The sequence below is a fragment of the Channa argus genome, chromosome 9 (genome assembly GCF_033026475.1).
Source record: "Channa argus isolate prfri chromosome 9, Channa argus male v1.0, whole genome shotgun sequence".
NCBI lineage: Eukaryota > Metazoa > Chordata > Actinopteri > Anabantiformes > Channidae > Channa > Channa argus.
In genome coordinates, this window is record NC_090205.1 from 11,551,958 (window position 1) to 11,570,738 (window position 18,781).

General features: G+C 40.1%; 1 protein-coding gene across 15 annotated transcripts in view; it reads right to left on the reverse strand.

Moving 5' to 3' along the window:
• The window catches only part of arhgef7a (Rho guanine nucleotide exchange factor (GEF) 7a), a 105,393-nt gene that overhangs the window by 12,862 nt on the left and 73,750 nt on the right, over nt 1–18,781 (reverse strand). For 10 of the 15 annotated variants that reach the window (XM_067517311.1, XM_067517314.1, XM_067517297.1 and 7 more), the window contains 2 exons: nt 6,700–6,781; nt 1,818–5,892 (listed from right to left, as the gene is read on the reverse strand). The exons of 1 other annotated variant lie outside the window; for it this stretch is intronic. The gene's annotated coding sequence lies outside the window, so the exon portion shown is untranslated. The remainder of the gene's footprint in view (nt 1–1,817; nt 5,893–6,699; nt 6,782–18,781) is intronic. 4 more of the 15 variants (XM_067517305.1, XM_067517302.1, XM_067517303.1 and 1 more) reach the window with 1 other exon arrangement.

Here is an 18,781-nt window from a genome sequence, read left to right on the forward strand (position 1 = left end):
GTAATAGGGTTAACGGGATATCATAATGGTCAATAAACGTTTCCAGTGGTCCAGGCCATGTGGCGCAAGGCCCGAGAAAGATGACAATATAATGATGACAACCAGGAGAGCGCAGGGGGCGGTGAGTGCAGAGAAAAAAAATGAAAAAAGAAGAAAAAACACACACTGTACACTGGGCTTCTTGTAGTAAATGTGGGTAAATAAAACTGTCTCATAATTGCATTTAGCGCATGGCAACGAGTGACATTCAAAATCTGCAGCCTATGTATTACTTTACATTTAAAAGTAAAAAATTATTAAACCAAGTAAATGAAGTTGCACTAATACAAGTCAACATAATCTGTTTTTTGTACTTATTAAAAAAATAAAATACATTTCCAGACTCACTGACATTTGGTAAAATTCATTAAAACAGAAGAAGAGGAATCGAACGGGAGTTAGAATAATAATAATAATAATAATAATAATAATAATAATAATAATAATAATAATAATAATAATTATTATTATTATTATTATTATTGTTGTTGTTGTTGTTGTTGTTGTTGTTGTTGTTGTAAAGTGGATTGAAGGACCCCGGCAGTCCCTGTTTGCTCTCTCGGTCATGCCCCATCAGTCACTCTTCTTTTAACAAACCCCGCGCTCCTTTGTGTGCGGCCTCTCTAACAGGATGTGTGCGCACCGCGATTATGGCGCACAACTGGGGTTAAGGGTCAAAACAGTTATCCAGCGCCCCCCACCTGTCACATCCCACAAGAAAATAAATATAGAAATAACTGAATGATTGTGAATATAAATATCTGCAGGCTTTCGGGGTGGTGCACAGCGGTCAGTGGGTGTAATTGTGCCTTTAGTTCTGACCTCATTCCTTCATATCCGGAAAGTAACCCTGGTGCACAGAAAAGTCACAAAAGCCTAGACCCTATAGTATCCGAGTTACACTTTTAATCTTTGACCTGTTCTTCCACAGTAGTTGACCTGAGCCAGAACAGCATTTTTTACTTGTGATGCGTGGCTATGCGATTGTGCACACGTGGAGTTGGATGGCGCTGGGAAGAAGAGGACCTGGTGATCACCTGGACATAAACGGTGGTTCACAGGAGTTAATTATTTAGCCCATGCTTAAGAGAGAAAGCACCTCTTTTTGTGCTTCATTCTACACGCCCTAAAATCTAAAGATGTGACGATCACCCTCCCCATCACTTCAACCCGCCTCCCCACGTCTATACTGAAAAGTCAAAACACAGAAAACCATGTAACGTAAACACTGACAACCACTAACCGGTGAAACACGTCATGGTTTAACAAGCAGCTACGCATTTTTACAGACGGTAACACATTTTGTTTTTAATTGAGTCAAAAAAAAAGGTGGATGATAATAACAGATAATAACCACTCAGTCAGTCCGGAGCCGATAATTTCACTTCGGAAGATCAAACTGAGTCGCTTAGAGAGCAACTGGTAGCACTATGAGGCATGGAACTGTGCAACCAGGCGCTTGTGGAGCTCACTTGTTCCAAAATAGAACGACAGCCTGTTGCAACAACAAAAAAAATGCCTTTTTTCCGCATTGAACTGAACACACCAGAGCGCAGACGCTCCGAAAGAAAGGTTGCCAACAAAGACACTTATTTTATTGTGCACAATCGCTGCGACCAGAAAGCATTCAAGTTCGTGTTGCCCCCCCCCCCCCCTAACATTTTTTCAGAATGAACCTCAACAGTAGTTTCACGCACAACACACAGATTAACGGATGTTTCCACAGTTTAAATATTTACATCAACTGCCTTTTACGGAATTGTCATATGCAAACTTACGCATGTTCCCCTCGTTCCCTCTACTCCACACCAAGCGGGCAGATTTCTGACTTCAGACTCCTAAAGCCGTCCTAAACCCTCCAAAGCTTCATGTAAGACCGCTACTCCCACTACAATCTGGCCGCTCGAGTGCCAAGGCCAGGCATGCCCGGTGCCCAAACCCACCACTCAACACATACTGAGGGGCAGAGACTAGAAGAAATGACATTTATTACACACCCTAAAAAGACAATTCCAAGTTATTGTTTCGCTCTGCGAAAGGGGCTTGCTTTTAACATAATGAAGCGTCTTTTGTGTAGCACAGAACAATACAAAACAAGTATTCTAATAAATAGGCACTTTTTTTGGTTCTCCAGGCTGAATGGGCTGGAGCGGCGGGGTTCTGAAAGGCAGCTGTGCCGCATTCGGGGAGGAGGGGCAAGGACTTGGCGAAGAGCCCCGCACCCCCTTCGCCTCCTCCTGGATAGTGACTCCCATTACTGATCCTGGAACAGAAAGGATGTAGTGTGGGTGGGGGGGGATTGACTTTGGAGCCTGTTTTACTCAGGGCACACAATATATTGCCAAAAATATCCCGAAATACTAAAATATTTTTAAAATATCTTCATGCGTTCATATTGTCTAGATAAATTTAGTTTATGTGATAATGCAAAGCATCTGGTTCTGACACCACCTAAAAGACACTGGAAACAGTGTTTATTACCTCAAATATTAATTTCTTCTCAGTCTAACCACCCTAACATGTTCCGTTCGTTTTCCAAACACGGGAGCCTTCATGTTTATAAAAACGCAAAAATCCTTTGCCTGTTGCGGCATCCTCGGTTCAGGGTTGCCAGAGCTGACACACTCTCTGACTTGTAGCTGCTGTAGCTGGCACATGTCTTTGCAGCTTGACACATCCATCTGTGTACTGTTGAGAGCCAAGGTGGAAAATTTATGGGTCATATAGAAGCAATTTCCTGGATTTCTATTGTTTAGGAACAAGGGGTGACAACAAAGCAGACTCTTGGAGATGCTTTACCACAAAAGTGATCATTCGTTATTGTATAATGACTTGGTGAGATTACATGGACAAGCAACCATTTTGTTGCCCACTCATGAAATTCAATCCACAAATCTCAAATTTTAACATGAGAGAACATTTCATTTCATTTCTTGGCTTATATTCAATAAGCCAGTGGGTAACCAACCTTTTCATTTACTTGGAAAACTTTGGAAAAATACATCATCACCACAGATTCACAGATTCAAACAACTTCTATGTCCTGTCATTTTCACTGGTTTAGTGGAGATTTATTTGTCACTTTGCAAGACGAATTACGCCTAAACCGCACAAGCAGAAGACTGAGATAAAGTAGTACAGGTGAGTATAAGGCAATGCTGAAAGCATTAAGGGAGAAAAACAAGAAAGAGAGAGACAGAGAGAAAGAGAGAGCGTTAGTGAGAGAGAGTGATCAGGTCATATTCAGGCCAAAAGCAGTGAGCCAATCAGCTCTCTCCAATACACATCTCTCCATAACATGATATTCAAATACATTGAGATCTACAGACCAGTTTGAGATGTCAAAAGTCTCTAAAATGTGTAATTCTTCAGCTTTTATGAGTCTGAATTTGTATTCTAACAATACACCAAAAACTATGAGGTATACACATGTTTAAAAAACATACAATCTGGTATGTTCTTACACTTATTTCCACATTCAGAATAGATTAGGAAAAAGGCCACATTGGACAGTGCTTTCAGGCTACCAAGAAAGCAAAATAAGAATGTACAAAGCTTAAGACAAGACACCTTGAGAAGCTAAAACACACAGTAGCATTTATAAAGCCCTACAGGGGAGTCAATATAAAGTACAAAATGGACAAACAATGGTTTATATGGCAGGAGATGATTGTAAGATAAAAATGGCTAGAACTGGTTAATAATGCAGGACTATTCAGAAAATAACATATTGCGCCGTGTCCTTAATAAGTTTAGAGCAGGATGGTAACCCCAAAATGCCAAACTGAAAGTGTGATTTTTCACAAAGAGCATAACATGCCATTCAAATCTGGGGCACTCTTGTCTACAAGCAATTTGTTCTTTTGTTGCTCCATGTGCTCTATTTTCATCTTCTTCTCTTGTTAGAATTGTAGGAGAAGAGCATATAAGCGCTTGATGGAGTGGTGAGTCAGAGACAGGATGACATGAACAAGTGAGAAGGAGAGTAAGAAAAAAGGGGAGAGAGAGAGAGAGAGAGAGAGATAGAGCAAGAGGGAGAGAGAGAGAGACCAAGGAGGCCAATGTCAATCCCACAGCAAACAGCAGTGGATAATCATGGGCTTTAGGAAAACACTGTGTCCGTAATGCTATTACCCAGGATTACCTACTCCAGCAGAGAAGGCGCGACTCTCTTCACAATGTGCCACAGACCTTTCAGATAATCATCTTATCACAGATGACAAACCCAGAAGAAACATCCCATTATTCAAAAAATCTACAACATGTTTTGATGAAGACATATTGTAATCCTAAATTATTCGAGTGGAAAAATATAAGATTTTGAAATTAGTACGCCAGTCGCTTCCCCACTCTCTCTTTCATTCTCTCACTGTCTCTTTCTCCCAGGGTGCTTTCTCCTTTTCCCGCAGGGCAATTAGAGACAAGATTTTATGCATTGTTCAGCTTATCAATTAGCCATAACACCTTCCCCTCTGATTGGTCTGTAATGAACGTAATGGTTTTAACAGTCAGGAGTTGCAACTCTTAGAGGTGCTGTGCTAATGGTGTCGCCTCGGCGATGGAGTCACGGTAACAGCTCTGCGGAAAAGCAGGAAGGAGGAGGAGGAGGGGTGGGGGTGGGGGGTAAGTCAGCTCTCCCTAACACATCTCTAATTAGAGCTCACAGTCAGTCATTACTGATGTAATAGGGTGTAACACTAATGGCTATCAGGCAAGCCCCCACAAACAACAGAGGGGGGCTCTTGTAAGGTGAGAGGAGCAGAACATTTATGGAGGAGGGAAAAAAAAATTGTGAGATTATGGTGAGGAGACGAGGTGAAAAGGAAAGTTGGGGTGTGGAGTGGGGGAGGGGGTCAAGGAGTGAGGGGAGTGATTAGGGAAAAGTGCGCCCTGCAGCAGAGAAGGTTTTTAAGTACAGTAGTCAGACAAGGTCAGAGCCCATTAATGGAAAATCTTTCTTTGATGATGGCGAAATATGTCATGTTAGACAGTGGCCAGATATAGAGGTTGACAAGACCAAAAAAAAAAAAAGGAAGAATAAAAATGATGGAGGTACGAGCGGCCGGCTCAAGGGAGGCAGAAGACACAAGGAGAGCCAGAAGGACTGTGAGGGAGGAAAGCAGTGAGACGGACTCCCAGTTAACCACTTTGGCACTTAGACCTTGTTAGCACTGATGCACTCTGCAGCCCTTTCAGCTAGTGATGCATGTTTTTACACTTTTCAGCACCAAATTGCTGCAGCTGTAGCAAAACAGAGCGACAGAGGTAAAGATAAGGAAGGCGGGTGACAGGAAACCAATAGTAGGAATGATAAGTTGGAGAAAAGAAAAGTGAGAGGCTCAGAGAGATACAGTGTCTCACTGTCTGTCTCAAGGGAAGAAAAATCTGCATTTGTAAAATTAGAGTTTTCAGATTACCTTTATTTTAGCCTTTATTGTTCAAAATGAATTGATTTTGAGTAAACAGTGAACTACAACACATACCTGTACAGTAACAGTATAGACATTCTCTGTAGTGTTATTATAACCGTAGTCATAAAACCCAACACAAATGAGATGTCAAGTTGGACATAATTATTATTCAAAAATGTCATCAATGAAACTTAAACGATTTATTCTTTTAAAACCACTATTCACATGAACATAACTGAACTGAACAAGGCAAGTGTCTTCTAACATTTTCAATCCCCGGTGGATTCAGGCTTGTTCTTATCCTTTTGCTGGTTTAATGTAAGTGAGCTGGATTTACAGCAGTGTTCCATTACAAAAACAGCAACACTGTGGGGGGCGGGGAAGATGAACTCTCATTCATTACAGTCCAATAGTCCAGTGGATCCAAATATCCCAGAAATCCCTGCGGACAAAAAAGATTGCGTTCAAGAGCAGCTTCTGGTTTTGTGGTGCCACTATTTAGACTCTGCTGTACTGATCAATAGATACAAACAAGCTTGCAGGTATTCTAACGTCATTTTTATTTAGTGGCACACATAACTGACAGACAGCAGACTGTTACTTCTGTTCCTTATGATCCTACGTTTGTCGTGCTCCATAGCAACGATGCCATGTAACAATGTACAGTTTTTTAAATGTGTAGCCAGGTTGAAAACTGAAAGCACTGCTTAAAACTATCCCCATATTAACAAACACAAATTTTTATCTTTCTTCAGTTGACAAGAATCCACGTGCTATTCCACCAAGAATATGAAGGTGAACCTTGGAGGCACATTGTATGTGTAACCTATTGTGTAGCTTTACTAGCAACAGTGGTAGCAGCTTGGCCTTTGAGGGAGCTGCAGGACTTCGGGAGAGGGGGGGCTCTCTATTCCTGAACTCAGCCTTGAAAGTGTGTTTGAGTGTGTCTGAGACTTAGGGGGGGCTCCTCAGTTACCTAACTGCAGTCCCTCATCCAGAATTTGAAATAAGGTCATCGTCCCCGGGAGGCCCCAAGTCAAAGCCTCCCTTCTTCACCTGCCCTTTAACTCTCCTCATCGCCTCCTTTTCTTAATTTAACTCTTCACCTGGGTCCCATGTTTCCTGCTTTCCTTTACTTCGTTCTCATTCCTTCTATTTCTCATTTGTTTAGATAGCAGTAACCTATTTCTTGGGTACAAACACAAGGAGAGCAAGAACACCAAAAAAGAAAGACATCGCAATGACTCACCCTCTTCAGTTGTGCTTGTATTAAATATCATCTTCACCTCAATAGTTGGAGCTTGAGTTAGTTTGTTTTTTTGTCTTGTCCTCTGCAAAAAAACAAAAAACAAACATCCAGTAATGTAATTGGGTCTAGAACTGTAATTTGATTGAAGAAATGAATTTTATGGATTAGCTAAACAATAAAAACAAAAATAGCATCGTTAGTTGATAAGGTAGGTAATAAGTGTATTAAAGCTTGCGGTCTGTGTGTATGTGTATCTGTGTCTAGAGCAGCACAGATGCATATCCAATAGGACGCAGAGTGAGCGGGACAATAACACGCCATTCTTATGCTAATCAAGGAGGCCATTAATGTTTACATTCAAAATCAGGCCTTCCAAAGAAATACATTCACTCCCTGCTAAACTAGGATAATTAGTTCCCTCTTAAACCCATATTCCATTAACTCAGGTGAATCCATCTGAGTTTCATCAAATTTCTGCTTCATTTTGCATGATAATGCAATTTAAAAGCAAATGACATATTCAGACTACTCAGGGCGGGAGAGCACCTATGAGAAAGTAATATATGTGTAAAAGGCTTTTTATTCTATTTTATGTGTATCTGCAAATATTTAAAAGTGTTTCACATAATTCAGTGTGACTGATTTATGCATAAATTAACATATTTAAATGTAAACAGCTTATTGGTGATTAGAGACTATTATATTAACTGCTCCCTGCTGGTTTTCAGCACATATATGCGCACACACATTACAGTTTATTACAAAACCACCCTGGTGTTGAAAGGCTGACACTGTGAATTTTCTTATTTACAGGGGCTTGCATCTGCCGAGAACAACAACCTTTAGCACCCACCACTTCCTGAGTGAATGTATAGTCTGTTGATTCAACTTTTCCTCCAGAACACTTCTGCAACAATTACACTTTGAAACAGTTTGTAGCACTTTTCCAATGGTGTGTAAGTCTGTGCAAGTGGAAAACAAACGAGTGTGTAATGGGTGCATGTGTGAGAATGAGTAATTTTATTTCACAGAACCCTCAAAAAATCAGAATATAACTAATTACCAAAATTTTACCCATATATAGGTTTTGAAATATTGCTTTATAACACAGACATTTACTGTGATGAAAACACTTATGATTTATATGGTGGGTAGCTTTACATGTCTCTCTCTCTTGTGCACACACATACACATACACACACAATGTAATGGATAGGAGCTGGCTGAGGGCGTCTGTCAGGGGCGACTGTTCTAATCAGAGCAGTGGGGAGAGAGATAAAGGAGAAAATAATGAGTGTGGCATCAGGCCTTTCATAGCGCAACAAAAGGCCACGGGATCAGATAGACACACACAATGTGGAGAGGAGAGGAAGGGAGGAGAGGAAAAGAGGGAGAGAAAAGAGAGAGGGAGGGATGGGAGGAGGTAAAATAGGGAGAGAGAGAGAGAGAGAGAGAGAGAGAGAAAACGAGCGATGGACAGGGAAAGGGTTTGCTGATAAGCCTTCTTGCACTATAGGTGATGTAAGTAACAGCAAAATGCAAGTGTATGTTTGGCTTTACTCAAAGGATGCCGTCAAATGTGGTGGAGATGTGGTTCTATGACAACATGAATCATTTTAGCACAGAGTAACTCTTTAGCGGAAACTGGTAAATGCATATTTCCGTACACATCCTTTCATTTTCTGTCTCAAAATACTTTGTCGGCCTCTCGCCCTCTTTCTTCCTGCTGATTAGTGCTGCTTCATTTACTGTATGTGATAATTTCCAGTCATCGTTTGATTATTAATGCTTAATTTACCCAGATTACACTCCTTTAATTATTAATGCCTAATTTAGCCTGATGACTCCAATCATTAGACGGTGCCCAAACTGAAAGCAAACAACCTTAGTGGTCTTCCAATGTACCAATACAGCCTCTTCTACAGATAATGATACTGTTCAGAAAAGCCAGTGAGTGTTAAGTCAATGCCCACATTTTTACCCAAACTCCCATCAAACTTTAAAGAGAAAAAAAAATACTAATTAGAAACTGCAAGCTAGGAGAAATGAGCAGGCAGACTCAGAACAGAAAATCCTATTCAGAGACTTAATGAGCTTGTCGAAGCTGAATAATTGATTTCTAATTCTAGCCTGCAGCTGTTGACCCAACCAGGGAGTGTTTTGAATGGAGCTGAAATATGTTGAGCTCTAACTTGGCACTGTTGGCTTTCTGGTAGTGGAAACGTTACCAAACACCTCACACGTTAGGTTTTATTTGGACTCGGGCAAAGTTTTCACAGCTAAATACTTGATATTTATATATACTCTCCTTTTGAAATGCAGGTATTTCCATTGACAACTTATTCTTCAGATCTTGTTCAATCTTTTAAATGGGACACAAGTTAATAAAAGGCTGTTTGATTTTCAGCTGTGAAAGCCCAGTGAGGTAAACTCTACCAGCGTATGAAGCGTTGGGAACCACAGTCCATATCAGATTGTAGGTGTTTTATGTTTCGCTCATTTGCTGCGGAGTGAATCTTTGTTGCCCTGTGTGGACGATCATATCCTGGGGGCTCTAGGGCAGAAACAGCACAGAGTACCCTGTGTGTGAACCACAGCCGCCCAGCGTCCCTGTAAGATGACCTCACGGAAAATAGGCCTAATTATTGCTGTGACAGCCCATGCTATCATATTCTGCCAGATCAGTCACTACACAGAAGGAGGGGGGGAAGAAAAATTAACAGAAATATATACCACCGGGCCACCAAACCCCCCCTAAACTGAGCCGCCCATTTATTTTTAATACCCTAATCAGCAGGTCCCAAAGGTGGTTTGGCTCTCACTCACCTGCACAGACAGACACAGGTGAGTACAGGTACGGCACCGGGGACAGAGGATGAGGTAGGTGGGGAGCAGAGAGGCAAGGGTGAGGCAAGTTTGATGCAAGAGGCTTCAACTGGAGGTTTGGTCGATGAATAGAAAGTAAGCTTGCGTATGGCTGCAAAAATAATTCATTAGCTACAAAGCTGTCCGCACATAGGGAGGGAATTATGTTTTTGAATACAAACCTTCTTTCTCCACTGATAGTAGATAGATAGTAGACAGGGGGCCGAGAGGACACAGTAATTACAAGATACAGAGTTTAAGGTAGACAGCAGTGATTAACCCAAAGACTGTCCTATTCCTGAAGCCATAGTCATTAGAGTTGGATCATTATATGATAGATTTCAGGGCTATTTGCCTGGTTTTGTTCCCAGAGACAGTATATTGAGAGACACCCTGGGAATGGGACATACTACACCAAAAGCTAGCTCCGTGAGAAAAGCACAGCAAATATCAATGCTCTGCTGATGTATTTACTTGCTTGCTTCCATATGAAAAAAGGTAAAGTTGTAACACAGGTTTCCATAACATTTTCACAATAACAAGTTTAGACATTTAAACAAATTGTTTAAACACTCCGTCTTTTGTTTGTACATTGAAATTACTTTTAATTGGAGTTCACAGGAGATTCATTCGTGACTTTTTAAAACAAATGGTAAGTTATTTATTTCAGTTATTTCAAACATTGTGCTCAGTACGTTTCTGAAACCTATAAAGTGTTACAACAGCGTCTGCGAAAATACGAGAGCACTAAGTTAGACAGAATATGTAACATCTTTGAAGAAGTAAGACATAATATTCTATAACAGCAGGTCAAAGTTCAGTCAGTAAGCTAGTATGGCCACTGTGACCACCCCCATGTACATTTATCAAAAATGTTTAAAATCTGCATGATGGTCCGCGTGCTTAAGTCTTACAAATGTAAATACTTTGTTATGTCCGTTCCATCTATAACAATAAATAGAGTCATTTTCTGATCTGACATCGCATCTATAGGATGACATAGAGGGTAAATAAAAAATTCACAAATCCCTGCTGAAAACACATCCACTAATCCTATGGCAAAGATTTGTGTAAAGGGGATAGCATCTTATGAGAAATATCCTCTAAAACTCTTCTGAAGCAGCACTGACAGTGGTGCAGAGAAGCCCCAAGATCAGCAGTGGGCTGTAAAGCAATTTGACCTAGTGGTCAAACGGTAGTACTGCAACTTGAGTGTTGATCAGGTGAAGGGAAGGGTAGATCTTGGGCAGGTCACCAGTCTATGGCAGGGACACACATAGAAACTACAGGCAATTCAGAGTCACCAGTCAAACCAGTTAATACAACTACATGTCTGGAAAATGAGAGGTAACTAGAGAACCTAAAGGAAATCAAGCAAGCATGTGGAGAAAACAGAAACCTCACCGAGAGAATTTCAATTACTTCTGTTGGATATGTAAGTTTTGCAGAATTCTCACTTCTTGTAATGTCATACCACTAAACACATGAAGCACGGGGCCATGAAGCACCAAACTGACGAAGAACTGGTGATGAGGAAGATCAAAAGTTGTCTCGGCTCATGTAGGTTTCATTTGGGCCCACAAGTGGCCTAACAACACACTGCAAAGATGAGAGGCGATGAGCATGTGTTGCTACATGTTCTGAGCCTGTGATAGAAAAAAAGAAAATGTAAACAAAGCCGATGGTGTGGGACACACAGCACAGACCAGGCCACTGGATGCTCCCTGGCGGCCAACCGTTAGCTTGGTGTGTGCTAGTCTTGACAGAACACAGCAGAGCTGGGAGAGGGAGGGCTCAGTGGAGCACAGTCAAATAAATACCTAAATGTATTACGTATGGACAGTTACTGAATGGACTGATCTGAAGGACGGCCTTTTCGTGCCATGTTGCCATGTGCCCAGAACTTAGCTATAAACCCATTAATTATAATCTTATGACAAAAAACATGGCAAAATTCACAAAAATAATATCCAGGTTAAAACTATTTGCTTGAAACTACAGTTTGACAATGATGATGGAACTGAAACTAATAATTAAACAATTTGACAATGTTTAGACCAAGAATAAAGCCACTAAGAAAAAAACTTCACAGGCACACACACGACACACACACACAAAATCAGGCACGAGTAATAGGCTAATAATATGATTAATTTCACTGATTAGAAAATCAGCCTTCTTGAGACAACTCTATTTTCATTTGTGGGTCTTTGATTGTGTGTGTGTGTGTGTTTATACATGCATGCATGTGTGTGTCTGTCACTTTTTGCTGGGAAAGAAAAGAATACAGCAGTAGCCCTTGTAACCCAGCCCTGCCCTCCACCTCTCACACTGTCACTGGCCATGTGTAGTGTGTAATAGGCACTGACAGTCATTGCGCAGGTCAGTCACCCTGTGGCCCTGTCTAATTGAGGCTAAGGATCCCGGCTTGTCCTGCCATCTATAATTAACCACATCATCTGCAGCAGTATGAAAGATTCAGCTGGACTGGGAGTGGCTGACACATGATCCTGCTGTTGGTGTTTACTGCTCTTGTGCATAAATGTGTGTGTGTGTCAGGGGATGCATTGCAGCCAAAGTGACTTTAAAGAGTCTTTTGATTTACTCAACAGGTGAAACAATGAGCATTTATGCAATACCATAGTATTATATTCTATCTATGGACATTGTGCATTCATTTACGGTAACCCTGGTTTTGCAGGTAACTTTCTGTTGTTTGTAATGTTATTTCTAAATGAAAGCCACTTGTATAGAGATCCAGTAAGTATAAGCCCCCTCCCAGCTTGATCTTTGCCTTGACAGAAACTTGAAGTGTACTCTGGCCCTTCAAACACCTTGGATCTGCCTTCCCCTGCCCTCTCCTCCTCCTCCACCTCCTGTTCGCTCAGCTCTCCGTCTCACCCTACCCCACTCAGCTCCTCTCTCTTTCCTGTCGATGCCTTTGAAATACGGCTTTCAAAAATGCTGCTTTTTGAATTAATGAATCATTTTTCGCCAGGTGTCGTTGGGGGAGGTGGAGGATGAGGAGGGTGGTGGGGTATGGAAGGGGGGCTAATAAATACAGAGTGGAGAGAGTCTCACCATTACCAGTCCCTCCCCTCCCTTGCCCGATGCACCTCCACCTCTCCCACCCAACACACACACACACGCCTTTGCCTTCCTCCCACACCCCTCCATCCCCAACCCTAGATGAAAGGCCTGGCTCGTTCCTGTACCTTTAATTTAAAGCTGAAAAGGAAAACGAGAGCGGGGGTGCGAAACACGCTTATGAATATGGAGAAAATTGAATGAGAACCGTCCCTTTGAATAAATCAGTATGAATGTCCCTTGGCCTTGTTGCGAGGAAGGTCGCAGGAGACCCTTGGATATACAGATGGAGAGGAGCTTGATGGACCAATGTGTGTGTATGTGCGCCTGTCATGTACTATATGTGTGTCCTTGTTATGCGTATTTGCATATGCTTTCAGAAGTTTAGACCGTTCACTGTGCTTTTATTGTCATTTATTTTTTGAAGAAAATTACTCAGAGGAATTAAATAAATTCAACTTATATTTTACTGAAGTGACAAATAATCACAAACAATCTGTCCACAAACAATCTGTGTGGACTGATGATGCTTCTTTTTATCATAATTTCAACATCGTTTTTAACCTTGGAGGTTTGACTGAAGCTTTTCAATTATGCCACATCGTTGCATCCTCCGCCTTTAAAAAATTATTTGATTAGTGGATAAGTTGATTTACAGGGAATTAATCTTTAATTTTTGATAATTATTTTATTGTGAATTGCTCAATTATGTGTCAAAAGGTAAAATATCAAATAGGAAAGATACAAATTAAGTTACTTTGGCGTTAAAATGTTATTTTGGGAAATTACTATTGACATTTTCACTATTTTCTGGTGTTTCAAACAACAATAAAGTAACTGATTTAAAAATAAAAATAAAAAATGCACTAATAAAATTAGCTGTCACCTATAAGTGGTGAAAAAAATGGTGAAAAGTCAGTTTATACTATCTAGTTATGGTAAAAATACCTTGCAATGTCTCGTTATTATAAAGCAATATTGTCAACACCACTGCAGATACAATACGTTGTTTTTACAATATGTTGTAAAAAGTGTTGTCTGGTCAAAGAGCATAAACACAACTGAATTTACTTGCCACTGTTGGTAGGAAAACCTGGCAGAGAAAGCAGTATAGTGAATGTTACTCAAATATGCAAGAAGCTGTGAGACCAGAAAAGAGCAACAGAATAGCACAGTGTGACCTTGTCAAAAATAAATTGTAATGACAGTTTATATACAGTTACAACTTTTTAAAGCTTTTATTATACTGTGCTGTACTGAACAGAAGCTGTAAAACAACAGAGCTACACACCCAGGGCTCAGCTGCTGCACAGCCGCCTAACCGCTTGTTATGCTTTTATTAAGAGTCGATCGGCACAAGATGATGCAGGGTAACTGAAAATAGCCATTTGCTGATTTGACAGAGAAAGTGATCATTAGACTGACAGCTTATCTCAATCACTGACCATAGGGGGCAGTTGCAGAACCATATCTATAAAATTACATGGTGGGTAATACTTAAGACACATACTGCTTCACTTTCTTTAAGGTTCAGTACTGGTTAGGGATCTACAGGTTATATCCATCCTTTTTTGTCTTTGTCCTTTATACTCTCAAAGGTCAAATGTCACAGAAATAATCTTTAAATTGTTCACATGAAAAACTTGTATCTGTGTAAAATATAAATAAATGAATTAAATGAAACTCGGCAAAGCAAAGGCAACATAGTATAAGTTATCAAAACAGTTGATGGACAGAGGGAGGCAGAGGTGGATCGGATGATTCTTAGGACTGTGTTTCATTTCTGAGGTTTTCTCTAACCTAGTCCAGCGTCTACTGCAAGAGAGAGGCAGGGAAAAATTGAATTCCCAGCTACTTTACTGAACAAGGAGACACCGACTGACACTCATGAGACAAATGCTAACAGAAGGCAGTAAGGGGCTGTGAGGACACCGCGGTGTATGCAGTAGAATTAAAATGTATTAACCACAAATGGATAAAATATAAAAAACATCTGTAAAGCCCAACAGTATACCACCTTTGACTGATATTTGCAGTCCATGTATAAATCCAGCCATGCTTTAATTCGTACATTTTGCATAATTGATTTGTCTGCCCACTAAATCATACGAATAAGTAGAGGCATAACATTTTTAAAAATACATATACATATGACACAGGGGGTATAACAATTCAAGCTGATAATCAAAATATTATTTCCTACCAGCCTTAACTAAAACATGGCACATTTTCAAGAAAAGCTTGAAAGCCTATTTTATTACTGTACTTGTACTTAGCCTTGTACTGCTACTCTTAATAACCATGTCAAGATGCATGTTTTGATTATGGCACAACTCACAAAATCTTCCAAACCGCCTCCAGAGGCAGTCAGCAAAGTACCAAAAAACCCAAAACAAAACAAGAATCTGTCAACAAGTGCTGAGAGGCAATACATGTACGTGGCAAAGACCATAATGAGAAAAGATGATTCAATTAGAAGATGTAAATATAGAGACAAAGTTCACATTGAGATGAAGATGGAACGAATGGGTGGGTCAAAGCACTGAACTTAAACAGGAGAAATTGATGTTCATTTCCTGTTATTTATTGATCCTTATAAATCCTCAAACCACAAGTATGATCCCGCTGAGTGCAATTACACACATTTACTACAGATCCAAGTAAAAAACTGTTGTAGTATGACTCACTGGTCAGTAAAGTCCTCATCAATCCACTGTGCAGTGATGGGGATATGGACAGACACTGTGAAGCTGAAAGCTGGGGACACACCTGAACACTAGCTAAGACTTTCTGAGACTGATAAATTTGCACTTAAACACTGTTTCCACCAACTGTCACAGACTTCTGGCCTATGACTGTCTGGAAGGAACACACACCTGACAACCATGAAAACTGGGCAGCACGCTAAACAACTGGAGGTTCAAAGGTAAACAAACATAAGAGGCCTGGGTGCCAGAACCAACATGCGGACACACAGTAGTTTGGCTTTTTAATCAGAAATATCAGACCCTTTATTTCTTAATAAACATTTTCGATCAGCCAAAAAAGGACTCTTCACATCATTGTTCAGATCTCTGCACTGGCTTCCAGTAGCCGCCCATATTAGGTTCAAAGCTCTGACTCTCATCTACAGAGAAGTCAACTCTATGGCACCTTCCTACCTAAACTCCCACACATCCAGGTCTACAATCCCTCCCTCCCATTGCACTCTACCAACAAACAGTGGCTGTTGGTCCCTTCACCACACAGAAAAAGATCCCAAGCAAAGCTCTTCAACTCAATGGTCCCATGATGGGCCTCACTCCCAATTTTCAAAAGGTTTCTGAAGACCAAACTGCACCTGAACCACAACTTCCTTATGCACTTAAAGTAAAGTAAAGTTAAAAAAAAACTTTTTTGATCTGTCCTATCTTACACTTGTGTCTCACAGCACTGCACTTTAATGGTTTCTCCCTGCTTTTTTCCTCCTTTGTAACACTTTGGAGAAGTGCTTGCCAAATGACTGTATTTAAATGTGGAGCCATTAACAACAACATGGACTGTAGAGCAAACAGAGAAAAATGGTGGTAAAAAACATTGTAAAACAAAGCTAACTTTAGGCAAAGCTGCTCCCTTTGTTGTCACCAAGGTCAGTTGTAAAAGTTAAACATGTTTAAAATCTCCATTCAGATTGAATGGAAGCTCTGACAGACATGACCAGAAATCCTATGAAAATAGAACAAAAATTCTCGTGTGTTCTTGCCAAAACAAATATGGCGGAAACCAGAAACTGGGTGTTAAGACTAAAGACTACAACCTTTATACAGCATACACTGATCTAAACCGTTGCCGATCAAGACAAACTAGGATCAACCAGTTATCACAACCAAATCACATTCATAACTGGTTTTACCCTCGTTATGTGTGTGAAGTTATATGACCTCATGTATATCTGATTACGGCTCTGCCCACTTTCAATCTGATCAGAGCTAGAATTAGCTGTGTAAACACCTGTGTGGATGGCCTTTAAAAAAAAAGAGTCAGACAGATAATAATCAACTTGGACAGAATTTTTTATAGCATAGAAGTTTAATTTCACTCTGCCCGTGTAGTACTACACTGAGCTGGAACCAGAAGGGAAGCACATCGTTAGTGTTGGAGAATACAAATGTGCTGGCCAGGGTATACAAATGTTTATGGGTTCAGAGATTAAATAGCGTTCCCCAATGAAAATACATACATTTTGAAGTTACATGACACGCAAATTTTGATGTATTTCTATGAGTCCTACACAACTACAGTCAGATTTTAGTATATGTGTGGTGGAAGTTACCAGTTTCCCCAAATGTTGCTCCAAATGAAATCACGCTATGTGTAATTGTGTTTTCAATACACACTAAAACTAACAGTGAATTACCTGTACTCACATTAAGTGTCCGTCACCCTGCAGCTTGGATTAGACTATTCGTCTGTACTGTAGAGTAAAAACACATCAGCCAGGAACACAGCTCCTTTAGTAGATGTGCTTCTTTGTTCCAAACCATATGGTCGAGAGAGTCAGCTGTTGTAAAAAGACTACTGCAACGATTCTGAGCGTTTGAGATTTTTATTTTTTTTTTTGTACAACTTTTTATCCATTCAATTTGGAATTAAGTATAATTCTTCGTTGGTTGATGTGTTTTTATTGTTGCAGATTAATGTACACTATATGTGAGTAGAGGCAAGTCATTGTTGGTTTGAGTGCGTATAAGGGGATTGTTGAAAACACGATTAACTTTAAAATGACAGAGGTTGTCTTAAAGGTGATCACAGTAAAACTTTCCCTCTGCAGCTAATTCATGTGAAAACAGCCTGTTAGTATCAAACCCGTGCACATATACATGTACTATATAACTCAGCACAATGAAGTCAACCATAAGTAGTAATAGGAAGATGTTTTTGAGAGTAGGGTGTTATTCAAAGATACTTGTGGGCCATTAGTTTTACCCTTTCTATTCACCTACGGGGAAATTAATCCAACCAACTGTTCTCTGCAGTCTTAAAACCACTCACATCAGAATCTTTATATAGCTTGTTACTAATTACTATTGTTTGTGTGGGGTTACTTCACCCTGTTATGCTCATGTGTAGAGTAAACAAAGCTCCTATTTTAGCCGTGACACAATCAATGTCACTATAGAATGTGAAACAATCAGTGGCCTATAGGTCGATCCATGTCATAAAAAGTGTTATGCCCTCATATACAGTTATATGGATTTTGCAAAGTATAGAAACATTTTATCTGATTGTGAACATGAAGATATCAGGTGTTAATCTAGCAAAGCACGAACAGACATAAGACACAGGTGTTAATTGGGAGGGCTTTAATACAGCACGCAGCACAATAAGCTTTCCGACTGTCCTTTTCACTGAGGCACACAAATTTAAAAGTGTTGCATTACTTGAGTTGCTTCAGCGAATAAAGAGTTTCCACGACCAAATGCTACCTGCCAGTTGATATCCAGTTAAAAATACCAAAGGGAACATTTTAGTAACCACCTTATCATTACTTCTCCAAAAGCATATTCTTATTCTAAGGATTTACCCTTGGATTCACTTAACTTTCACCTGCCCTTTACAAGAACGGGATCCCATCTTTAGCTGCTCGCTCATCCTGCCCTGACTAAAGGAGACATCTTTCGTTTTGTAACCTTCACATTTCCTTGGGATCTCAGGGGCAGTGAATGCCAGCACAAGATAAAACGGGGTTGTAACTGTGGCCACTTTGCTGTGTTTATAAAAAATTATGATACAATTGAACACCAGCTAACTGAAAGATGACGCTACACGCCTTCTACCAACAAGCCAGTATCAGGGTTTTACCATTCATTAGGGTTTGAGCAATGAAACGCAAAACAATATGAGATACCATTTAAAGCTGATTCTACCCTAGTTTACGTACAGTAAATAATATATTAGCCTAACTACAGAAGGCCTTGTTTTGGTTATGTTCATCTACATTTACAACAAAGATGCTTTCACCTGTGATCAACAAAATCAATTTATGTACACGTCCTGACAATTTAATATAATTATTTTTTAGCCAAAGCACAAGACTGCTATATTCTATTGGGTTCAAGTTATGGAACCTACTTGATTGGGCCATTAAAAA